The sequence below is a fragment of the Populus nigra genome, chromosome 4 (genome assembly GCF_951802175.1).
Source record: "Populus nigra chromosome 4, ddPopNigr1.1, whole genome shotgun sequence".
Classification (NCBI taxonomy): domain Eukaryota; kingdom Viridiplantae; phylum Streptophyta; class Magnoliopsida; order Malpighiales; family Salicaceae; genus Populus; species Populus nigra.
In genome coordinates, this window is record NC_084855.1 from 18,090,442 (window position 1) to 18,117,318 (window position 26,877).

Below are 26,877 nucleotides of genomic sequence, written 5' to 3' on the forward strand. Positions count from 1 at the left end.
CGGGAAAAACAAAGCCCTTAGGGTAGGGTAGGGGGCTGGCGCTTCTGCGCTTCCTCAAATATCCCAATAAATAAAGGCAGGGGCTTCAACGCTTGACTAAGAAGCGCGAAACGTCAACTTCATGAAAGAAAGGGGTGCCCTTGCGCATTCTTTCTAAAGCGCCAACGAGCAAGAGCAAGAAAGGGCCCTGTCACTATAGATAAGGTGTTAGTGCTAATGAAAGATTGCAGGGCACTAGCTTACTAATAATATAGGACTTTTTTAGCTTGATCAGAATTGATTCTATGATTGAATAGCAGAAGTGCTACTTAGTAGTAGAAACTCAGAAAGACAAACAGAGAGGGGACTCTACCTGCTAACTCCTAGGATGAGAGGGAGGTTCCTTGTTTTTGGTAGGAATAGTTCAAGCCTTTGTTACCCCTCGGTAGAGTGAGACTACTTAGCGAACTGGCAGGACGTGGAGATCATCAATATGAATCTTGAGAGCCGGGAAGGGGCTTGTTATCGTAACCTTTTTTCTTGAAAAAAAAAAGTGACGAACCCGGTCATAGGTTGGTCTAAAGAACAAGAGTCAGCTTCCTTAAGGGAGTTCTTCCTCGGTAGCTCAATGTTAGAGCAGTCGGCTGTTAACTGACTGGTCGTAGGTTCAAATCCTACTTGGGGTAATTTTGAGTTATTGCTTTTGACCACTGTTTTTCTCTTTAGTTTCTAAACTAGCAGAATCATGGGACATCAAAAGTGGGAAGTTGATTGTAGGTTTTTATTCCTCACTCTCATATAGGTGAACTTGGTTCGTTCAATTCTTAGGGAAAAGGAAGGATCCACTGTGAATGAATAGGAAGACCAGAGTAGTATCTTCATTAGTCGGAAGGACTCCATTAGCTCAAAGAACAAACAAGAAAAGGCTTACTATTTAGGTAGGATATATGGATGTAGTCTAATGGCTAAAGCTCTGCCAGCTTCTTGTAAACTGAACTCTCTTCTCTTTAGGTTCCGAGTTGTTTTTTTTGGGTAAGATTTTTCTTCGCCACTTGTACCAACGAAGTTCTTGGTTATTTGAGAGGAAGGAAGATCTCCACTCATTTCATTCATTCAGTGCCTACGGCGAGGCGCGACCCACAACAAACAAAGGCAACGAAGTTGCTTGCTGTAGCCCTCTTTTAGTAGATTAGGCTGAGTAAGCGTAAGCTATTTAAGTAGGCTCGTGAAGGGTAGGCTCGTAGCTTTGCCAAAAGCGACTAGTCGCCTCCTTTCCTCTACCGAAAGATGTTTGGCCAAAAGTAACGAAGGGGGTGATGTGAACCTCGTGGTCACGCAACCCACACGCAAAGACACAAATTTCTAAAAAGCCAAGTAAATTAGGCTTGATAGGAGTGTGACAGAAAGATAACTTGTACCTAGGCATCAGAACTATTGGAAATGGAAACCCCCACCTAACGAATATTGATTCACGAACGAGAAGTATAAGGATGATGCCACGAAGACTGTTGTTCTTCGATAAATCTTTTTTCAATTAATTAGAGAACTATAAAAGGGAGATTATCTCACCAACACACACACACACACACACAAAGTGCGGCAAACAAGAAGTTTTATTAATCTGAATTGTCTAACTTACATGTCTGGTTATGCCTTTATTTATACTAAATCTAGACTTAAATAAACCCTAATGGACCTCCCTTAGGTGGACTTATATTAAGCCCACTTATAATTGGCCCAAATAAGTAATAATAATCCAAAGACTAAGAAGAAAATAATAAAAATCTGAAAATTACTATCCTAAATATGCTAGAATCAGATTTATCACCATTAAGAAACCCAAATAGACTAGAAAATCTGATTTGAAGGTAGAATTTATTCTGAAGTCTTCTTTCCTTTTTTGTAGCTAGGATGAATAAGGAATACCTCTAAGAAAAGGATTATGAACATTTATGAATCCTTGCCACACATGGAAACTATATTGCAGCCCATTACAAATATTTGGAGAATTAGGAGATTCCCAAAATAAGTTCAAATTCTCAAATTCGGATTTTGATGTAAAATGTGCAACTATCCAGTTTTACAGTAATAGTCATAATTCTCAATCCAAGCATTGGATCGATCTAAAATTTTACGTGGAGTCTCCTGACATGTTGTCTTACCTATGTTTAACATTTCAGGTCAATTGAAGTTTGGGAAGGTATCGAAACACGGGTCAACAGAGGCTGCATGAATTTTGTTATTTACTTCCTTTTGACTTGTAGACTTTCTATTTGGCTAGGATTCTTTTCCTAAATGGATATGGAAGCTTATTTTGGAAATCTACTAATTCTACAAAGAGCTTTAATGGGCTGCAACATAGTTTCCAGGTGTGGCAAGGATTCACAATTATTTCAGAATCCTTTTCTTACAAGGATTCCTTATTCATCTTAACTACAAAAAAGAAAAGAAAACTTCAGAATAAATTTTACCTTCAAATCAGATTTCCCAGGATTCTTAATAGGACTCCCAGTTACTGCGCGCGATCGTATACTGAGGTGCTCCTCGACAGTTTTCAGCTTATCTTCTACCAGAAATGCTGGGATATAGTGTCAATAGTCCAAAAAGCTTTCACAACAGCATCGTTGGAGGAGAGTCTCAACATACCTTCATCGTCCTATAAAGAGGTAAATAGAGCTAGACTGTACTGCTAATGGGCAAGGCAGCCTAAAGAAAGTAGCTCCTATAGTCGAATGAATTGATTGACCACAGCCTCTTTGAACAGCCTTTAGAGAGGATCATAGAGGCCTTATTTCCTTAGTGAAATAGAGAGAGAAGAGAAAGGTTGTATTTCAATAGGGGTTTGGAGTTTGTCATGGAAGCTCCCAAACTCTTCGATGAGGATGACTCCTTCCTTTGAAGAAGGATGCAAACAGAGTTCCAAACCGAAAAGCATCGAGAAAGAAATGGTTTATGAAAAAATCTCCTCGCACCTTACTCTAAGAAGTAAGCAAGTAAACCCCTCAAAAGATGTGCACAAGAGTTAGCCTACTTCCTTTTTCCCTAGCGACTTTCCTTATTTATTCTTACTTGCTCAAACTGACTGGAATGAACGTAGGCTCACTAGACTGCTAACAAGAGACATTGCTTTCATCTCTTATTCCTTATCCTAATTCAAAGAGACCTAGGTTGGTTGTTGCTAAAAGATAGAAAATCTTCCTCTTTGATTACCCAGGCATGCTTGCCTGAACTAAGAGGAATGAATGGATAGAATGGACAGTGGTACTATACTGTACTACCTTTCTTTCCCGCACCGACCAGATTTCTTTCCTTGGATAGACTGATTGGCATTCTTATGAAAAGCCAAAAAAGGGCTTGGACTGAGTGGACTTCCCGTTCGCATGCACACTCGCAAAGGCACTGATTTGATTGGATAGACTGCCTTGACTTTCTAAGAAGCATTGGCTTGCAACCGTTGACTAGCTGGGGACTGTCTGAGAGATCAAGGGAAATAAGACTAAATGATTAGAAATAAAGTGCACCCGAGAGGAAGGAGTTTACTACTTCTTTACTTGACTTTAGAGTAAGGGACTTTCTTTATTAGTCTTCGAAGATGAGTCTTTTCTAGCTTGATTACGAAGCATGCTTTTGTCCTCGTGAGAGGAAGATTAAGCACCCTGATTCTATTGGTAATTCCTTCATGCCCAAAAAGGAAGTTAGACTAACCGATAGAGTATATAGTTACTGATGATTCCTTAGAACTTTTGACAAAGGGAGCTAATGGGGGAATTTCATAAAGAAGTCTTGGTGAAAACATATGTGCCATTTAGTTTGAGTTTATTAGCACTCAAGAGATCTCACGGTGATCGCCGACGAGAAAAGTGGCGTTCGCTTACCATAAGACATAGTTTCAGTGTACTAAAAAAAATCTAAATAGAAGTCTATCATTTAGTACTTCTTTGATATAATAAGGGGTTGACTACTGCTTATGACCTTAAAAGATCTTCCAATAGGAGACTGAAGGGATGAAATCACTCGAGGAAGGAAGAAGGTGATGTACAGATAAGCTCAAAATAGAGAAATTGGAACTGGAAGAAGCTATGCTACCTTTGGCTCTCCTTCTCCTTCTCTTTCCCTTTCCAGTTCAGAGTCAACTGGAGCTTGGTCAGGTACTAGAAGGAGGGGGTCTTAGCCGGCATGCACCTTCTCAACTCTCCACGAAATTTGGCTACACCTAACTATGTCAAACTCAAAAGAGAAGACGCTTTCGCACTACCCTCTCCTTCTACTTCAAAGTAAACCACTACTTCTCTTTCAAAGTAAACCACTCCTTCTCTGACTCTAACCTTTTAAAGCACTGCTTTAAGCCATAGATTCCTCGTTTGAACTTGCATACTTTGCGCTCCTGTCCATCATCAACAAAGCCGACGGATTGGTACATTCTATTCATAAAGATCCCCATTAAAATAAGAAATTCAGTTTTAACATTTGGTTGAGCTCTAGATTTAGCTAGATGTGTGAGAATGGATAAAATGAGCCTAATAGAGACGAATCTAAGAACTGGTCTAAGAACCTCATAATGGATTCCCTCTTTTTATGTAAAGCCCTTAGTCACTTATACCTTTCAATAGATCTATCCACTTTACGTTTAATCTTAAGAACCCATTTGTTACCGATTGTTTGAGGCCCTGGTGGAAGGTCAACCAAGTCCCAGACTAGATTTGCTTTCATCGACTCCATCTCCTTCTACATTGCTTGAAGGAATTCCCTAGCAAGTCTTGTAAGAGCCTCTTCTTTAGTCTTTCTCTTCATCTACCAGAGCTAGCATAAAGGCCTTTCCTTCAATCTCAAATCGACAACGAGGGTCACGCTCACTTTTATGTAGCTGAACTTCTTCTTGATCCTGCTCCATTGGAGTTGGTTCACTCAGTGTGTCACCCTTACTTGCCCAGGAGACTAAGGATTTCATACCTTCTCCTCAACTTGTTGATTAGGTGCTCCAAGATCTGGATCTTTCATTTCATAAAACTGGAAGTCCTTACTAAGTAGAGCCAGCATTCTCACCATGGAAGTGAAATTAACCAGCATTCAACTCCTAGCCTCTCCCATTCAAGCATTCGCCCCTATGTCCCTCTGTACCAAAAGAGATAGGCTTTCTAGCTGATCGATGGAATTGATTGAGTTCTAAAGATACGTCGCATTTCCTAAGTAAGAAGGAATGAGGATCGAGCTATAGTGTGTTTCTATCCTTAAGAGATTATCTACTTCAACTCTCTCTTCTAGCTGCCAAAATTCTTGAGCAGATTAAGGGTATAGCTCCTGGTGAACAATATTTAAATTAGACTAGACATCTAAGAATAAGGAAGGGGATCCTAAAGAATACATCATAACATCTTTCGTGCTCTAATGATGGATAAGTTTTTTGATATAGAATCAGCTCTATAGTTGATAACTGACGAGTGAGCACTCAAAGCTCCAAACCAGTGGCAATTGGGATTTTTGGAAGAAAGCTATTCCTTCTGATCTTTGCTTAACCTCCTATATCTGCCCCAGAAATGGCTTTCTTTATTCTTTCTATCATGTCTTGTATATATGAGGTTTAGAACTCAAACATAGCTAGATCACTTAGAGAGACATTTTTAAAGAAGGCTATTGATACCAACTTATTTCAACTCTCCTTGCACGTGACTCTGGCTTCAGCTGGTTCGCTTTCTTAGTTCTTCCTAGCTCCTGAGGTGAAGAGTATCCACTTTTTGATAAGTAGTCATATGAGGGAACCTTACTATTCAGTTTCACTTGAGTACCATATCACTATCTCTTTCTTTGTCGGTGGAAACAAGATAACATAAAAAGAGAAAGCCACAGGTGAACTCAAAGCAAAGCTAGAAATCATACGTAAGGTGGCTGATCTCTTTGAGGTCACTACTCACTGTCGTAAGTGGTAAATCGCTCAACGAGTGACTTCTCTGAGTAAAGACATAAGGGTTCAAGACTTTCTAATACAGGGAACATAAAAAGAACCATGTCTCGTCAGAAAGTCTTGGATCTATGTCAGGATAGTTCAGTTTTGAGTAAGCATGTAAGCAAGCAGTAAGTACAAGCAACTCTCCCTTATATTCTAATACGATGCAAGTCTATCTTTCCTCTCTTCCGAATCAGTCCTTCTAAAAGGAAGTTCCCATGCCACCGCTTCAGGCTTACCGTACTTATTACCATCCAAAGAGTTCAACCCCTGTACATTACCTAGAAAGTTTTCCTGAGGTTTAGACATATTAGAGCTACCACTAGTGCCTCCCCTCTAGCTCTAGGATGATTGAACTAGCAGATATGCTGATAAAATCAAAGCTGATCTTGGGATCTTTATAACAAATAAACATTTCTTCCTTTTAATAAGACTCGAAGATGCAAGTCTAGATTCACTTTCTTTTCTTAAAAGCATTGCTTCCGTCGGTGAATGCTTTCTTGCCAACATGCCCTCCTTTTAGACATAGATCTATCATTACCGACTAAGGAAGGGCAAACATGGAAGATTTCCAATCATTTTGACAATGTCATACCTTTCTTCTCGTTTGATCCCTAGTACTTTCTATTTACTATTCCTTTTGAAAGCACTGTAGAATTAGACAAAGAAAGTCTCTCACCAAGCTGACTGAATGTCATATCCTTTCCCACTTAGATTTTCCTGCGAGTTCGATTTCTTCTTACTTAGTAGAATGGCAACCCTTGGAGTTCGATCCAAATAAAAGCAAAATGCCGAAAAGCAAATCCAATTCAATCTTGACTTCCTTTTAACTTCTAGGCTTTTACACGAGTTGCAGAGAAGAAAAGGATGAGATTTACCAAATTAGAATGCGCACCTTCTTTGTAAATTCTCATGCCCCTCCAATGCCTTAGTTTAGGCTATAACTGATTGATGAGCCTTCTATCTCCTTTGGTTAAGCAAGGCTGAATGAGGAAGAACAACTTATAGGCTTTCTACCTTCGCTAACAGAAGAGAAGAAGAAAGGTTTTAGCATAGAATGAGAAAATGTAAAATAGCATTACTGACTTTTCTCCCATGATTTGACAAGTGAGTGTGGGATGAGGGTGCTCACTAATAATATAAAAGAAGAAAACGAAAAGGCAAGTTTCAATTACGAGAACGTACATTAATGGATTACTTTGTCTCCATTGCTGGGATTTTCAATTGAATCTCTTCCCATACTTCACAAGCAGCCGCTAGAAAAGGACTCTATTCGCTAGACTCACATCCCTCATTACAAGCTTCTGGAGCTACTCGATTAGTAACAGAACCGGGTGCCCAAAACTTCCTCCATCGAATTCTAGTACGGAAGAATCTCGGTCAGAGTGGGCATATGCCAAAGGTGAATACCCTTGAAGCTACAGGTAGAGAGAGCCAATCTTAAGTGAAATAAAGCGGCTCCTGCTTTCTCAGGTTGAGGAGTGAGTCAGAATGCTGCTAAGTCTCTTTACTTTCATAGTCAAGGGTATAAGAAATCCATTTCTAATCTTTAAGACCAGCTTCCAAGCTTTAACTCGACTAGAAATTAGGATATACTTGCTCATACGTAACTAGAAAGCATAGGTCCAAGACTCCTATACCCGATCTCTGCTAATAGAATCGTGAGATTCAAACAAAATATGGGTTCACACCTTGTATTATAGGCACCTTATGCTCCAGTTTTTAGCTTAAAGATCTTTGTCTCTATCGAAATCTAAGAAAGCATTGACTTTTCACGCTTGGGTTGAAAGCGGACAAATGTGCAGAAAATCCGTAAATAAGCTCTTCGTTGAGCTCGAATCTCTAAGCGCGGGCAAGTCAGCTAGCGGGGAATTGAATGCTCTGCAGTGATGAGCCCAGCTGCTAAAGCAGTTGATCCACTCAGATCGGTTGATTTCATGCAGACTAGGGAATGAGAATTAAGGAGGTTAGTGATAGTGATGCGGATCAGCCCCACACCAAGCGTAATCATGCTAATGACTCATTGGAGGTGCCAATTGGGCCAATCACAAGAGCTATGGCAAAAAGCTTAAAGAAGCATTGAATGGGCTTGTTCAAAACTTATGGAGCAAGATGGACCTAGAGGGGCTTGGGACATTTAAGGAGCATGATGGACAGCCTTTAATTCATCTAGTTCAGGTCCAAGAAGAGTCTAATTCGTGTAGAACAAGGGGTTGATATGTCCGGCCCAATACCAGCCTTGTTAGGTTTGTTTTTTTTTCCCAATGCTACAATGATAAAAAGTCAGCAATTTATTCTCCTAATTAAGTAAGGAAGTTTGCCATATCTTATTCCTAAAGAGGGGAGGACTATTTAATGCTTTTCCTAACATAGGAAGAAAAGTAATTAAATCAGTAACAAAGGAGAAAATTTGTTTTCTTATTTGTCCAAGTTAAACAAGGAAATCCAAGCTAATCTAGGACATCAAAGGAAAGAGGGCAGCAACACAAATTTTTCAAATCAGATTTTTCCTAGTTTATGTAGGACTTCTTAAGGGTGACAAATCTGATTGTAGCATATTTAGGATGGTAATTTTTGAATTTTAATTATTTTAATTATTTTCTTCTTAGTTTTTGGGTTATTATTACTTATTTGGGTCAATTGTAAGTGGGCTTCATATAAGTCCACCTAAGGGGGTCCATTAGGGTTTCTTTAAGTATAGAGTCAGTATAAATAAAGGCATAACCAAACATGTAAGGTTACGTAATTTTCAAATCAATAAACTTCTTTGCTGCACTTATTGTATGTTGGTGGGATAATCTCCCTTCCTTGGTTCTCTAAAGAACTGAAAACAACTTATCGAAGAACAAATGGCTTCGTGGCGTCATCCTTATACTTCTTGTTCGCGAATCAATATTCATTGGGTGGAGGTTTTCGTTTCCAATAGTGCTGGTGCCTAGGTACAAGTTATCTTTGTGTCACACTTCTATTAAAGCTGATTTACTTGGCTTTTCGGGAATTGGTGTCTTTGCATGTGGGTTGCGTGACCACGTGATCACGAGGTTCGCATCATTTGGTATCAGAGCTTGGCTCCATTAATCAGGTTATATCCTTCTGAAATTTTTGTTTCATGTTGATTCCGCAAAAAAATTCCTTAGTATCCAATTTCTTCTTCTCCTTGAATTTGCGGCATAAAATTTTTTTTTTTATTTCATTCTGTTATTGTTCAAAATATATCAGTAGCATCAAAAAAAAAAAGAGAAAAGAGAAAAGCAAAAAAAAAATTCGTTCAAAAAAAGATGTTTATTGGATTCTGCAGCAGAAAACTAAACAAGAGAAAATTGGATCAAATCAACTTGGAATTAGTTCAAATTTGATACTCTAATTACTGGGGTCCTAGTCGCACCACATATCAAATTTGGGTCAATTGGATATCGTTTGCTTTGGGTTTTAAATTCGGGTCTAATCAGGTCTGATTCTTAACGTTTTTGCGTCAGTATATCAAACCTTATCATAAATTGCTCAAATTTATATTCTGTCTATTTGGGTTCATGTCGCACTATATCTGAAGTTTTAACTCAATTGGACATCATTTACTTTAGGTTCCAGATTCGGACTTAACTCGTCGTAAACGAGTCTGTTTTGCGTCAACTTTTGAAATTCGCTTGCTTTCTGTTGTTTTCGTTAATTGCAGTTTATTTTCATCATTTTGCATATTTTTTGTTTCTATTTTTATTTGAGTCTTCAATTTCGTTCATATTTCAGATAGACTCGTTTGCTACTCGCGAGACTATCATCACAGTTTTGTTTTGCTTCTTTTCTAGTTTTTATTGCTTCTTGAGTCATCATATATATATTTGGATTGCGCTGCCAAGTTGGTTCTATTTGGTGTTGGTTTCAGTTTCGCAAGAACCGCAAGAAGGTGAGATGAGAGGTGTGAGCGTGTGAGGATATTAAAAGTGTTTGAGCGAAACACGAGTGACGTGAGGATAATTTTTGTTTACCACTAACCAATTTTTGCAGGTACTATCATGACAGATCAAAACAACACACCATCCCATCCCGAGGGAGAACTTATGTTCCAAATGCAAGCCACGACGCAGATGATGGAGAGGATGAATTTTGTGATGGGAAATGTGTGTGACAGACTTGATAGGGTGGAGAAACGTGGTAACGAGGCTGGTACAAGCACTCGAAATGTGAGGAAGCTTGGGGTTGAATCGAAAGCAAACAATGGCAGTAGGGCCGAAAGACCAAGGTGGGCTGATTATAAGGATTTTGAGGAGGCTGTTGATGATATTGGTGATGGTGGTTTTAAGGATGAGGCCACAGGCCGTCGGGAAGGTTTTCGGCAGCCTAGAAACCGAAGGGATTATGGGAATAGAACTAGGGGCCAATTCGGCCAAAGGAAAAATTCCCTTAGTGTTGGGGGACATGCTGATTTAGATGGTGATTTGGATGCTATCAAACTGAAAGTACCTTCTTTCCAAGGTAAAAAGGATCCCGAGGCATATTTGGAGTGGGAGAAAAAGGTGGATTGGATTTTTGATTGCCATAACTATTCGGAGAAGATGAAAGTGAAAGTAGTAGTCATCGAATTCACGGATTATGCACTGATTTGGTGGGATCAGAATGTTATTAGTAGAAGGAGCCGATAGCGTCGTGGGAGGAGATGAAAGTGTTGATGAGAAGGCAATTTGTGCCTAACCACTATTATAGAGATTTGTATATGAAATTACAGGGTTTGAATCAGGGTTCTAGGTCCGTGGATGAGTATTTCAAGGAGATGGAGATTGCCATGATTCGGGCCAATTTGATTGAGGACCGGGAAGCTACGATGGCTAGATTTCTAAATGGGCTGAATAGAGACATTGCTAATGTTGTAGAATTACAACATTGTGTGGAATTGGAGGACATGGTCCATATGGCCATGAAGGTGGAGAGGCAAATCAAGAGAAGGGGGAGTACACGTTTTCAGACCAATTCAACTTCATCTTCCTTAACATGGAGGCCGAATTTGAAGAGAGAGGGGGCTGTCCAACCAAAGCCTTATGCAAAGGTCGAACACCCTAAGGCCAAAAAGGATACTCATACGGATGGGAAAGGTAAATCTAAATCTCAACCTACTCGTGATAGAGATATTAAATGCTTTAAGTGTTTAGGGAAGGGGCACATTGCATCTCAGTGTCCAAACCGAAGAGTTATGCTTACAAGAGACAATGGGGAGGTTGAATCTGAAAGTGACAAATCTGAAATTGAAGAGATGCCACCTTTGGTGGATTGTAGTGATGAGGAGATTGCATATCCTGTTGAGAGGGAGGCCTTGGTTATAAGGCGTGCGCTGAATATGCAAATCAAAGAAGATGATATAGATTAGCAACGGGAAAATATATTTCACACTCGATGTCACATCCAAAAGAAGGTATGTAGCATGATAATTGATGGAGGTAGTTGTGCTAATGTTGCCAGTGATTACCCTTGTGAAGAAATTAAATCTGAATTGTATTAAGCATCCTAGGCCTTATAGATTGCAATGGTTGAATGAATGTGGTGAAGTGAGGGTTACTAAGCAGGTTTTGATTGCGTTTGCTATTGGGAAGTATTCTGATGATATTTTGTGTGATGTAGTCCCAATGCTAGTCACTTACTTTTGGGGCGTCCATGGTAGTTTGATTGGAAAGCGATTCATGATGGGTTTAGAAATAGGTTCACTATTGTCAAGGATGGTAAAACCATCACTCTTGTACCTCTTTCTCCAAAACAAGTGTATGATGATCAAATGAAATTAAAAAAAGAATGTGAGGATGGGAAGAGTGAAAATTCACGTGAGGACAGTGGTGAGAGAACCGTCAGATTCGGTTAAACTTAAATCATTAATTAAACCAGTTAAGAGTGGAGGTAAAAACAGTGGAGTGAAGAAAGTAAGCTTGTGTGATGATAATACTGTGGAAAAATTAAAGAAACAACCTAATTTTTATGTAAAAGGATCTCAAATCAGATTTGCATTTTTCACTAATAAGCCAATGATCTTACTTGTGTATAAGGAGGCTTATTTTAACACTAACGATCTTGATCCTGCTATTCCTAATGTGACTGTTTCTTTAATGCAGGAGTTTGATGATGTATTCCCTGAAGACATCCCTAATGGATTACCACCATTAAGGGGGATTGAACATCAAATTGACCTTGTGCCCGGAGCTTCGATTCCTAACCGTCCAACTTATAGAAGCAACTCCAAGTAGACAAAGGAGCTTCGAAGGCAAGTAAATGAGTTGATGATGAAGGGGTACATTCGTGAGAGTATGAGTCCTTGTGTTGTGCCAATGCTACTTGTGCCTAAAAAGGATGGAACATGGAGGATGTGTGTTGATTGTCGTGTCGTCAATAACATAGCGGTAATGTATCGACATCCTATTCCTAGGCTTGATGACATGCTAGATGAGTTACATGGATCATGTATTTTCTCTAAGATTGACCTAAAAAGTGGGTACCATCAGATTAGGATGAAAGAGGGTGATGAGTGGAAAACTGCATTTAAGACTAAGCATGGTTTGTATGAATGGTTAGTCGTGCCGTTTGGACTTACAAATGCGCCCAGCATGTTTATGCGTTTAATGAATCATGTATTGTGTGCGTTTATAGGTAAGTTTGTTGTTGTGTATTTTGATGACATTTTGATCTATAGCAACAACTTAAATGAGCATCTTGATCATTTGTGTAATGTACTTAGTGTGTTGCGTAGTGAGCAATTATATGCTAATCATAAGAAATGTACCTTTTGTATGGATAAAATTGTGTTTCTTGGCTATGTCATAATTGCGCAGGGTATCGAGATGGACAAGGAGAAAGTTAAGGCCATCCGGGATTGGCCTACACCAAAATCGGTAAGTGAGGTAAGGAGTTTTCATGGACTTGCTAGTTTTTATAGAAGATTTATGAAGGATTTTAGTACTATTGTTACACCTTTAACTGAAATTGTGAAAAAGTCTGTTGGATTCAAATGGAATGATGAACAAGATAAGGCTTTTAATTTATTGAAAGATAACTTTGTTCGGCGCCTGTTTTAGCTTTGCCAGACTTTACGAGAACTTTTAAAGTTGAATGTGATGTGTCAGGTATTGGTATAAGAGCTATGTTAATGCAGGATAAGAGGTCCATTGTGTATTTCAGTGAAAAATTTAATGGGGCAGCTTTGAATTACCCTACATATGACAAGGAGCTCTATGCTTTGGTAAGAACTCTAGAGACGTGGCAGCATTACCTGTGGCCTAAGAAGTTTCTGATCATGAATCATTGAAGCACTTGAAAGGGCAAGGTAAGTTGAGTAGGAGACATGCCAAATGGATGGAATTTATTGAAACCTTTCCGTATGTGATCAAGTATAAGCAAGGAAAAGAAAACATTGTGGCTGATGCACTTTCGCGCATGTATGTTCTTTTATCTACTCGAGATGCTAGATTTCTACTATTTCAACACATAAAAGAATTGTACAAGGATGATAGTGATTTTGCTAATGTTTACAATCCTTGCGAAACTTCGGCTTTTGGAAAGTTTTATAGACTTGATGGATATTTGTTTAAAGAGAGTCGATTGTGTGTTCCATTAAGTTCTATGCGTGAGTTGCTTGTACGTGAAGCACATGGGGGCGGGTTGATGGGCATTTTGGTGTTGTTTAGACTTTGGATGTGTTGCATGAGCATTTTTATTGGCCTAAAATGGAAAAATGCATAACTTGTAGGAAAGCAAAGTCTAGGACTCAACCACATGGCTTGTATATGATGCGAACCTCGTGATCACGTGGTCACGCAACCCACACGCAAAGACTGTTTGATAGAAGTGTGACACAAAGATAACTTGTACCTAGGCACCAGCACTATTGAAAACGGAGACCCCCACCCAACGAATATTGATTCGCGAACGAGAAGTATAAGGATGACGCCACGAAGACAGTTGTTCTTCGATAAGTCGTTTTCAGTTCTTTAGAGAACCAAGGAAGGGAGATTATCCCACCAACACACAATAAGTGCAGCAAAGAAGTTTATTGATCTGAAAATTGTGTAACCTTACATGTTTGGTTATGCCTTTATTTATACTGACTCTAGACTTAAGAAAACCCTAATGGACCCCCCTTAGGTGGACTTATATGAAGCCCACTTACAATTGACCTAAATAAGTAATAATAACCCAAAAACTAAGAAGAAAATAATAAAAATAATAAAATTCTGAAAATTATCATGCTAAATATGCTAGAATCAGATTTGTCACCCTTAAGAAGTCCCAAATAAACTAGGACAAATCTGATTTGGAAAATTTGTGTTGCTGCCTCCCCTTGATGTCCTTGATTAGCTTGGATTTCCTTGTTTAACTTTGACAAATAAGAAAACAAATTTCCTCCTTTGATGCTGATTTAATTACTTTCCTTCCTAAGTTAGGAAAAGCATTAAATAGTCCTCCTCTCTTTAGGAATAAGATATGGCCAACTTCCTTACTTAATTAGGAGAATCAATTGTTGACTTTTTATCCTTATAGCATTAGGAAAAAACAAGCCTAACAAGGCTGGTATTGGGCCGGACACATCAACCCCATGTTCCACACGAATTGGGCTCTTCTTGGACATGAACTAGATGGATTAAAGGCTGCCCTTCATGCTCCTTAAATTTCTCAAGCCCATCTAGGTCCATTTTGCTCCATATATTCTGAACAAGCTCATTCAATACTTCTTTAAGCTTCTTTGCCCTAGCTCTTTGTGATTGGCCCAATTGGCACCTCCAATGGGTCGTTGGTGACACGACCAAAAGATTGATGTCTTCTCCCAAGTGCAGGAGTGTTGAAGTAATAAATAACCCGGCAAGACCGGGGTCGAACCACAGGGAGGTTAATTGTATAAATTATAGATAACAATAAAACAAAAGTAACAATAGCAACAACAACAACAACAACAATAATAATAACAGTGATAATAATAATAGTGAAGAAGAAGAGGAAGAAGTTGATGAGAACTTTTGAGATGGAAGATTAACGTAAGGATTAAACAATGATAACAACAAATGTCAAGGTTAGAGGATCCACTAATGGTATTTCAAACAAATATAGTATAAACTCTTATTATTCAATTGGAAACCACACACAAGGAGGTTCCAATCAGATTATAAATTGTTAACATGATTACATTAGCTATCTTATTCGAATAATGCTAATACTTGTAAATGTTATCAGGCATTCATGATTATAACTTATGTTAACAACAAATCAAGTTCCTTTCATAGCTCAGGTGTCGGTTATACCATACAGTATGGGCTATGAAAGTGCCAAGTATTTGTTGTACCAAGTGTTATACAACATAAATCTAGATTAACCATTTAACAAGCAAAGTATTAAAAGTGAACAAGATAGCAAATATAAAGCATGTTAGTATCCAACATTAAAGTCCATGTTAAGTTTATATTATACTTATTCTTACACCATTAGTGTACCCTTTTCACCTTGACAAAATTAACTTAGTTAAACATAATGAAAGAAAGAAACATAAACAAACAAAATAAGAACATAAATAAGATAAAGGTTAACTAAGTAAAGGAAAGGAAATGAAAGGTATAAACTTGATATTAATAAAAGCAAAACGTAAGTAATACAAAGAGAGAAAACAAGAGCATGATCTTGATCTGAACACCAAGATGCCTAAATACATGGCAAATGTCTCCTTTTATAGGCAAAAATTCGGAACTATTGATTTGTTGACTAATTGATGAGTGGGTGGCCACATCTTAACTTGGTGACAATTCTTATCTTCTTGTCTGCCAAAAACATCATTGATGACATCATAATTTGAACAAACTTAAATCATGAAAGTTCTAGGAAATTGTCTCATCTTTCCAGGGTAAAAATTTGAGATCATTTGGATTTCTAGAACTTGAGATATGGGCTGAACATTGAACAATGTCTGGGTTGCAGGACAGATTCGGACTTCTTCTTTGTTGCTACAATTTGGACTTGAAAACGGCCTTGTTAAATCTTGGGCTCCACATGAAAGTTGTAGGCCTATGTCTTATCTTTCCATCCATATAAAATGGACCTAAATCCAGATATACAGCTCCAGATATGACCCAATTACCGAACAGTGTTCCAGTTTGGACTGCACCAGCATCTCTTTTCTAAGTTTGGCCATCTCTTTGTCCTTTCAATTTCAGTACTTCAACTCATCAATCAATTCTTTCATTTATGTGATAGGCCTACATTTAAGATGAACATTTACCATAAATTAAAGGTATCTTATATAATTAGATATGTTATTATAAAACATGCTTTAGTTAAGGAGTTATTGATACTTCAAGTGCAAAATGATGATACAAAACCTTGATAAAAATGCACTTTTAAGTACTAATCAGTTGGCATGATTACGCTTGGTGTTGGGCTAATCCGTATCATCCCCTCGCTCTTCAAAAGGATTCGACCTCGAATCATCACCTATATCAAACAGAGTAAGATCAGAAACATTAAAGGTAGCACAACACCATACTCACCTGGCAAATCAACTTTATAAGCATTGTTCTTGATCCTCTCAAGGATCTGAAATGGCCCATCTCCGCGTGGTTGTAGCTTTGATTTTCTATGGGTCGGAAATCTCTCCTTACGCATATGCACCCAATCCCAATCGCCGGGCTGAAAGACAACATGTTTGCTCCCCTTATTGGCTTTGGTCGCATACACACGATTCCTCTTTTCAATCTGTTGCCGCACACTCTCGTGAAGTGTTTTCACCACCTGTGCTTTACGATTACCATCCAGACTAACCCTTTCATCAATTGGCAAAGAAATCAAATCCATTGGAGTTAAAGGGTTAAATCCATACACAATTTCAAATGGTGAAAATTCAATAGTAGAGTGCACTCTACGATTATATGCAAACTCTATAAATGGCAAACAATCTTCCCAATTCTTTAAGTTTTTTTGAATGACAGCACGCAGAAGTTGTGTTAAGGTCCTATTAACTACTTTCGGTTTGTCCATCTGTTTGGGGGTGACAAGTAGTTGAAAACAACAGTTTAGTACCCAATTTTCCCCATAACACCTTCCAAAAATAGCTAAGGAACTTAACATCTCTATCAGAAACAATGCTCTTAGGGACCCCGTGAAGCCGTACTATCTCCCTAAAGAACAAATCAGCAATGTTAGTTACATCATCAGTTTTATGACATGGAATGAAGTGTGCCATCTTTGAAAACCTATCAACAACTACAAAGATGGAATCCCTACCCCGTTTTGACCTAGGTAAACCTAAGACGAAGTCCATTGAAATGTCTACCCATGGTTCTTTCGGTACAGGTAAAGGGGTATACAAGCCATGTGGTTGAGTCCTAGACTTTGCTTTTCTACACGTTATGCATTTATCACATATGCGTTGCATATCTTTTTTCATTTTAGGCCAATGAAAATGCTCATGCAACACATCCAAAGTCTTAACAACACCAAAATGCCCCATCAACTCGCCTCCATGTGCTTCACGTACAAGCAATTCACGCATAGAACTTAATGGAACACAAACAATTCTCTTTAAACAAATATCCATCAAGTCTATAAAACTTTCCAAAAGCCAAAGTTTCGCAACCATCGTAAACATTTGCAAAATCACTATCATCCTTGTACAATTCTTTTATGTGTTCAAATCCTAGAAATCTAGCATTCAAAGTAGATAAAAGAACATACCTGCACGAAAGTGCATCAGCCACAATGTTTTCTTTCCCTTGCTTATACTTGATCACATACGGAAAGGTTTCAATAAATTCAACCCATTTTGGCATGTCTCCTACTCAACTTACCTTGCCCTTTCAAGTGCTTCAATGATTCATGATCAGAATGTATCACAAACTCCTTGGGCCACAGGTAGTGTTGCCACATCTCTAAAGTTCTTACCAAGGCATAGAGCTCCTTGTCATATGTAGGGTAATTTAAGGCTGCCCCATTAAGTTTTTCGCTGAAATACGCAATGGGCCTCCTATCCTGCATTAACACCCGGATGGGCCTCCTATACCAATACCTAACGCATCACATTCAACTTCAAAAGCTCTCGTAAAGTCTGGCAAAGCTAAAACAGGTGTCGAACAAAGTTTATCTTTCAACAAATTAAAAGCCTCATCCTGTTCATCATTCCATTTGAATCCAATAGATTTTTTAACAATTTCAGTTAAAGGTGCAGCAATAGTACTAAAATCCTCCATCTGTTTGTTTTATGTTTCTGTTATCATTGTAAATCTGGGGTATGCCCCTTATAATGTTTGTATCTTCTTCTTTTAATACATACGTCAACTTACCAAAAAAAAAAATAGTACTAAAATCCTTCACAAACCTTCTATAAAAACTAGCAAGTCCATGAAAACTCCTTACCTCACTTACCGATTTTGGTGTAGGCCAATCCCGGATGGCCTTAACTTTCTCCTCGTCCATCTCGATACCCTGCGCAGTTACGACATAGCCAAGAAACACAATTTTTTCCATGCAAAAGGTACACTTCTTAAGATTAGCATATAACTGCTCACTACGCAACACACTAAGTACATTACGCAAATGATCAAGATGCTCATTTAAGTTCTTGCTACAGATCAAAATGTCATCAAAATACACAAAAACAAACTTACCTATAAACGTACGCAATACATGATTCATTAAAAGCATAAACGTGCTAGGTGTATTTGTATGTCCAAACGACATGACTAACCATTCATACAAACCATGCTTAATCTTAAATGCTATTTTCCACTCATCACCCTCTTTCTTCCTAATTTGATGGTACCCACTTTTTAAGTCAATCTTAGAGAAAATACATGATCCATGTAACTCATCTAACATGTCATCAAGCCTAGGAATAGGATGTCGATACTTTACCGTTATGTTATTGACGGCACAACAATCGACACACATCCTTCATGTACCATCCTTTTTAGGCACAAGTAGCACTGGCACAGCACAAGGACTCATACTCTCACGAATGTACCCCTTCATCATCAACTCATCTACTTGCCTTTGAAGCTCCTTCGTCTCCTCGGGGTTGCTTCTATAAGCTGGACGGTTAGGAATTGAAGCTCCGGGCACAAGATCAATTTGATGTTCAATCCCTCTTAATGGTGGTAATCCATTAGGGATGTCTTCAGGGAATACATCATCAAACTCCTGCATCAAAGAAACAGCCACGCTAGGAATAGCATAATCAAGATCGTTAGTGTTAAAATAAGCCTTCTTATACACAAGTAAGATCATTGGCTTATTAGTGAAAAATGCAGATCTGATTTGAGATCCCTTTGCATAAAAATTAGGTTGTTTCTTTAATTTTTCCACAGTATTATCATCACACAAGCTTACTTTCTTCACTCCTCGGTTTTTACCTCCACTCTCAACCGATTTAATTAATGATTTAGGTTTAGCCGAATCTGATGGTTTTCTCTCACCATTGTCCTCACGTGAATTTTCACTCTTCCCATCCTCACATTCCCTTTTTAATTTCATTTGATCATCATACACTTGTTTTGGAGAAAGAGGTACAAGAGTGATGGTTTTACCATCCTTTACAATAGTGAACCTATTTCTAAACCCATCATGAATCGCTTTCCGATCAAACTGCCATCGACGCCCCAAAAGTAAGTGATTGGGACTACATCACACAAAATCTCATCGGAATACTTCCCAATAGCAAACGCAATCACAACCTGCTTAGTAACCCTCACTTCACCACATTCATTCAACCATTGCAATCTATAAGGCCTCGGATGCTTAACACAACTCAGATTCAATCTCTTCACAAGAGTATCACTAGCAACATTAGCACAACTACCTCCATCAATTATCATGCTACATACCTTCTTTTAGATGTGATATCGAGTGTGAAATATATTTTCTCGTTGCTGATCTATATCATCTTCTTTGATTTGCATGTTCAGCGCATGCCTTATAACCAAGGCCTCCCCCTCAACAGGATATGCAATCTCCTCATCACTACAATCCACCAAAGGTGGCATCTCTTCAATTTCAGATTTGTCACTTTCAGATTCAACCTCCCCATTGTCTCTTGTAAGCATAACTCTTCGGTTTGGACACTGAGATGCAATGTGCCCCTTCCCTAAACACTTAAAGCATTTAATATCTCTATCACGAGTAGGTTGAGATTCAGATTTACCTTTCCCATCTGTATGAGTATCCTTTTTGGCGTTAGAAGGTTCGACCTTTGCATAAGGCTTTGGTTGGACAACCCCCTCTCTTTTCAAATCCGGCCTCCATGTTGAGGAAGATGAAGCCGAATTGGTCTGAAAACATGTACTGCCCCTTCTTTTTATTTGCCTCTCCACCTTTGTTGCCATATGGATCATGTCCTCCAATTCCACACAATGTTGTAATTCTACAACATTCGCAATGTCCCTATTCAGCCCATTTAGAAATCTAGCCATGGTAGCTTCCCGATCCTCAATCACATTGGCCCGAATCATGGCAATCTCCATCTCCTTGAAATACTCATCCACGGACCTAGAACCCTGATTCAAACCCTGCAATTTCAAATAAAAATCTCTATAATAGTGGTTAGGCACAAATCGCCTTCTCATCAACACTTTAATCTCCTCCCACGACGCTACCGGCCTCTCTCCACTCCTTCTTCTACTAATAACATTCTGATCCCACTATATCAGTGCATAATCTGTGAATTCGATGACTACTAATTTTACTTTCTTCACTTCTGAATAGTTATGGCAATCAAAAATCCAATCCACCTTTTTCTCCCACTTCAAATATGCCTCGGGATCGTTTTTACCTTGGAAAAAGGGTACTTTCAGTTTGATAGCATCCAAATCACCATCTAAATCAGCATGTCACCCAACACTAAGGGAATTTTCCCTTTGGCCGAATTGGCCCCTAGTTCTATTCCCATAATCCCTTCGGTTTCTAGGCTGCCGAAAACCTTCCCGATGGCCTATGGCCTCATCTTCAAAACCACCATCACCAATATCATCAACGGCCTCCTCAAAATCCTCATAATCAGCCCACCTTGGCCTTTCGGCCCTACCGCCATTGTTTGCTTTCGGTTCAGCCCCAAGCTTCCTCATATTTTGGGTGCTTGTACCAGCCTCGTTACCACGTTTCTCTACCCTATCAAGTCTGTCACACACATTTCCCATCACAAAATTCATCCTCTCCATCATCTGCGTCATGGCTTGCATTTGGAACGTAAGTTCTCCCTCGGGATGGGGTGGTGTGTTGTTTTGATCTGACATGATAGTACCTGCAAAAATTGGTTAGTGGTAAAAAAAAAATTATCCTCACGTCGCTCGTGTTTCGCTCAAACACTCTTAATATCCTCACACGCTCACACCTCTCGTCTCACCTTCCGCGGTTCTTGCGAAACTGAAACCAACACCAAATAGAACCAGCTTGGGAGCGCAATCCAAATATATATATGACTCAAGAAGCAATAAAAACTATAAAACAAGCAAAACAAAACTGCGATGATAGTCTCGCGAGTAGCAAGCGAGTCTATCCGAAATATGAACGAAACTGAAGACTCGAATAAAAAACAGAAACAAAAAATATACAAAATGATGAAACAACACCCAAATATGTTGTATATGATGAAGATAAACTGCAACAAAACAAAAACAACAGAAAGCAAGCGTATTTCAAAAGTTGACACAAAACAGACTCGTTTACGAAGAGTTAAGTCCGAATCTGGAACCTAAAGTAAATGACGTCCAATTGAGTTAAAATTTCAGATATAGTGTGATATCAACCCAAATAGACAGAATATAAAGTTTGAGCAATTTACGATAAGATTTGATATACTGACGCAAAAACGTTATGAATCAGACCTAATTAGACCCGAATTTGAAACCCAAAGCAAACGATATCCAATTGACCCCAAATTTGATATGTGGTGCGATTAGGAGCCCGGTAATCAGATTATAAAATTTGAGCTAATTCTGAGTTGATTTGATCCAATTTTCTCTTGTTTAGTTTTCTGCGGCAAAATCCAATAACATCTTTTTTTGAACGATTTTTTTTTTTTTGCTTTTCTCTTTTCTCTTTTTTTGTTTTTGTTTTTGATGCTACTGATATATTTTAAACAAAAACAGAATGAAAATAGCAATTTTTTTTTTTATATGCCGCAAATTAAAGGAGAAGAAGAAATTGGATACTAAGGAATTTTTTTGCGGAATCAACAAGAAACAAAAATTTTAGAAGGATATAACCTGATTAATGGAGTCAAGCTCTGATACCAAATGATGCGAACCTCGTGATCACGTGGTCACGCAACCCACACGCAAAGACACCAATTCCCGGAAAGCCAAGTAAATCAGGTTTGATAGGAGTGTGACACAAAGATAACTTGTACCAAGGCACCAGCACTATTGAAAACGGAGACCCCCAACCAACGAATATTGATTCGCGAACGAGAAGTACAAGGATGACGCCACGAAGACAGTTGTTCTTCGATAAGTCGTTTTCAGTTCTTTAGAGAACCAAGGAAGGGAGATTATCCCACCAACACACAATAAGTGCAGCAAAGAAGTTTATTGATCTGAAAATTGTGTAACCTTACATGTTTGGTTATGCCTTTATTTATACTGACTCTAGACTTAAGAAAACCCTAATGGACCCCCCTTAGGTGGACTTATATGAAGCCCACTTACAATTGACCTAAATAAGTAATAATAACCCAAAAACTAAGAAGAAAATAATAAAAAAAATAAAATTCTGAAAATTATCATGCTAAATATGCTAGAATCAGATTTGTCACCCTTAAGAAGTCCCAAATAGACTAGGACAAATCTGATTTGGAAAATTTGTGTTGCTGCCTCCCCTTGATGTCCTTGATTAGCTTGGATTTCCTTGTTTAACTTTGACAAATAAGAAAACAAATTTCCTCCTTTGATGCTGATTTAATTACTTTCCTTCCTAAGTTAGGAAAAGCATTAAATAGTCCTCCTCAAGATTGTCAATTCCGTTTCGGTAGGTGTTTCGTTTTTTCAATTGGAACGGAATGTTTCAGTTTCGGAGTGTTTCGGCGTGCCGTTTCGGGGTTGTACTGTTCATATATATATATATATATATATATATATATTCAACAAACATAATTCAAATTCAAGATAAATTAATTATAAATTATGCAATACAAACACAATGCCAAACAAATATAATTTCAAAATTTAAAATATTTCTAAATAGTCAAGATTAAATAGATCTTTAACTTAAAGTAATTCAACTTAAACAAAATATCAAAATATTATGAAAGTAAAATGTTTTAACACAAATATTTTAAATATAAAGTTAGGTCAATGTTATTAAGGCTAATGAAATCTAAAGCATTCCTTGTTTTGCTCAAATTCCTACAAAGTATAAACATGAAAAAAACAACATGAATATAAACCATATATATTAGTGATAAATCTAATTTTAAAAAATTAATATCATTGTTAATGAAAATAGTAATAATAATTTTCAATGTTATTATTAATATTATTGTTATAGAAAATAGTAATAAAAAAGAGCTTTTTATAATTGGGTGGTTGGGTGGTTTAATTAATTAAATTGAATAAGGTTCAATTTGATTCAATGGCTTTTCAAGAGCGGAACGGAACATGTGGAATGGAACCGGAACGTTTCGGGTGGAATTTAGCTGAAAAATCCGGAACGGACCGAGATTTAAAATGAGATGAAATTTGTTCCGTTTTGTTCCGTTTTTTGAATTGGTATGGAATGTTTCGGCCATTCCGGGCGGAACGGAACGGAATTGACAACCTTGAATCTTAGAAATCTAGCACAATGGAATGGAAACCTTCCCCAAGACACCAACACTATTGGAATGAGTATAATGATGCCACGAAACCAGATAATCTTCGATAAATCAGATTCAGTTCGTTCAAGAACTGAAGAATGCAAGAATCATTAAAATTAAAAAATTTAGTTTGCAATCATAAGGTTTACATGATTTGGTATCAGAGCTTGGCTCCATTAATTAGGTTATATCCTTTAGAAATTTTTGTTTCTTGTTCATTCTGCAAAAATTTCTTGGTCTCCATTTTCTTCTTATCCTTGAATTTGCGGCATATAAATTTCTTTTTTATCTCATTATGTTATTGTTCAAAATATATCAGTAGCATCAAAAATAAAAACAAAACGAGAAAAGAGAAAAGCAAAAAAAAAAAAAACATTCACAAAGATGTTTATTGGTTTCTACCGCAGAAAACTAAACAAGAGAATATTGGATCAAATCAACTTGGAATTCACTCCAATTTCACAAAGATGTTTTTGGGTGAATTGGATATCGTTTGCTTTGGTTTTCAATTTCAGGTCTAATCAGGTTTGATTCATAATATATTTACGTCAGTATATCATATCTTATATGAAATTCTTAGTTTTTGAGTTATTATTATTTATTTGGATCAATTGTAAGTGAGCTTTATATAAGTCCACCTAAGGGGGGTCCATTAGGGTTTCTTTAAGTCTAGATTTATAATAAATAAAGGCATAACCAAACATGTAAGGTTATGCAATTTTTAGATTAATTAAGCTTCTTTGCTGAACATGTTGTGTGTTGGTGGGATAATCTCCCTTCCTTGGTTCTCTAAAGAACTGAAAACGACTTATCGAAGAACAACTGGCTTCGTGGCGTCATCCTTGTACTTCTCGTTCGCGAATCAATATTCATTGGGTGGGGGTTTTCGTTTCCAATAGTGCTGGTGCCTAGGTAACGTCAGTATGTCATATCTTTTCGTAAATTTCTCAAACTTTATATTCTGTATTTTTGGGTTGATATCGCACTAGATCTAAAATTATAGCTAAATTGGACATCATTTTCTTTAAGATCCAGATTCAGACTTGTCATAAACGAGTCTGTTTTGCGTCAACTTTTGAAATTATATTTCTTCCTGTTGTTTTTGTTTCTTGCAGTATATCTTCATCATATCCAACATATTTGGGTGTTGTTTCATCCTTTTGCATATTTCATTTCTGTTTTTATTCGAGTCTTCAGTTTCATTCATATTTCAGATCAATTCGCTTGCTACTTACGAAACTATCATCGCAGTTTCTTTTTTGCTTGTTTTCTGGTTTTTATTGCTTCTTAAGTCATATATACATATTTGGATTGCGCTGCTAAGTTGATTCTATTTGGTGTTGGTTTTAGTTCCGCAAGGACCGCAAAAAGTGAGACTAAAGGTGTGAGTGTGTGAGGATATTAAGAGTGTTTGAGCGGAATACGAGCGACGTGAGGATTTTTTTTACCACTAATCAATTTTTGTAGGTACTATCATGTCAGATCAAAACAACTCACAACCTCCTCCCGATGTAGAATTTAAATTCCAAATGCCATGACGAAGATGATGGGCTGCTGCAACATAGTTTCTAAGTGTGGCAAGGTTTTCGGCAGCCAAGAAACTGAGGGGATTTCATGTATTTTGATGTGGTTTTATGGAAAAAAAATTAGGATTCGAAAGGAGAGATAGTATCAAAGGGAAATAAATAAAGATATTAGTGTTCTAACAAAAGAATGCAAGAGTAAGTATAGAAATTGACCATTATTTTTCTGCAGAGAGAAAGAGAGAGAGTGTGGTGCTGTCGGAGCTACATCAATCCCGTCCACCGTTGGATCGTTCTCATTTCTGACTATATTGTTCATTCCAACCTTCTCTCAACATTGATCGAACGGATCTGTGTTCCAATCAACGAGGTGAGAGATATTGATCTCGCAATATTTCTACTATTTTGCATTTTCAGTTCTGGAACTATGGAGAAGTGGTGAAGTTGCAGCAGAGCGAGTGGATTTTCTTCATGTTTTCTCTTATGGCTATCATAGGCATGAAGGCCCTTGCCATACTTGAAGATTAAATCACAACTTTTTGGAAAGTTTCATTTTTTTGCTAGTTTCAGAGTGGTGTTGTCGTAGTCTGGTCTCCTTTGTTCACCATTGGATCGTTACCATTTTTGAGTATGTTGTTCTTCGGAACCTGCTCTACATCTTGACCGAACGGATCATTGTTACAATTAATATGCTGGGAGATACTGGCCTCGTAATTCTGTAATTCTCTTCTTCCTTCATGAACTAATCTGAATCTGAATCTTCTTAGAATTTTGTTCTCTCTAGTATTTTGTATACTGCCATAATGTCTCTATGTTCTTCTATGGAAAATGTTCCAATTGTTAGCTCTAACATTGAACAACACAATCAAGTTAAGTCTGGACATATATTAAGATTAGAACTGCAAGATATGTTGAATAGCCATAGGATGAGGATTTCTCAGCTTCAAGCTGATTCTGATGTTACCATAGAGAAACACTCTAATATCCAAGCTTCTAATGTTGTTCCAGAAATGAACCATGTGTTGGGTTCTAAAGTTGATGAGGTTTAGGGTCTCAGCAACAAGAACAACTAAACCTTAGACCCAAATTGAATTTTTTAAATGCTTTGAAGGGTTCTAATGTTGATGACAATGAGGGTAGCAAGACCCTTGGTATTAATTCAGTGCGTAATCTGCACTTTGCTCCCCCTGCTATGACTGATGGTCATGTGACAGTAGCTCCTCCACTTGATGTGATTGAAGATGGCTGCGAACTTTGGAAATCCACCCTAATTGGTTATTTTGTGGGGCAGAAATTACCGTATCCCATTGTTAATTCTATTTCCAAAAGAATACGGGGCTCCTATGGTCTATCAAAAGTTTTATCTTCGAATAATGGTTTCTTCCTCTTCACTTTTGATTCTGTCAATCATGCCACTAATGTGCTGGAAAGAGCCCTATGGCACATGGCAAAAGGCCTTTGGTGCTTAAACGTTGGCAACCAAACATGCAATTTTTGAAAGATGATTTGGCCAGAGTTCTGGTATTGGTTACGCTGTAAAATATCCCTCTAGAGTATTGGACTATTAAGGGGTTGAGCTGTGTAGCGAGTGCTATTGGAGTCCCCCTTCATGCGGATCATACTACATTGTTGTGCAAAAGGTTTAG

The 26,877-nt window shown here is 37.9% G+C and overlaps 1 non-coding gene and 2 pseudogenes across 1 annotated transcript; 2 read left to right on the forward strand and 1 right to left on the reverse strand.

The window, feature by feature from the left end:
• The window catches only part of LOC133691743 (uncharacterized), a 63,579-nt pseudogene extending 50,383 nt beyond the window's left edge, over window positions 1-13,196 (forward strand).
• On the forward strand, window positions 594-666 carry TRNAN-GUU (transfer RNA asparagine (anticodon GUU)). Its single transcript has one exon. It is a non-coding gene; the product is annotated as a tRNA-Asn (tRNA).
• A 3,163-nt stretch (window positions 13,197-16,359) lies between the features above and the next one.
• On the reverse strand, window positions 16,360-26,539 carry LOC133691744 (uncharacterized; annotated as a pseudogene).
• Window positions 26,540-26,877: the final 338 nt, after the last annotated feature.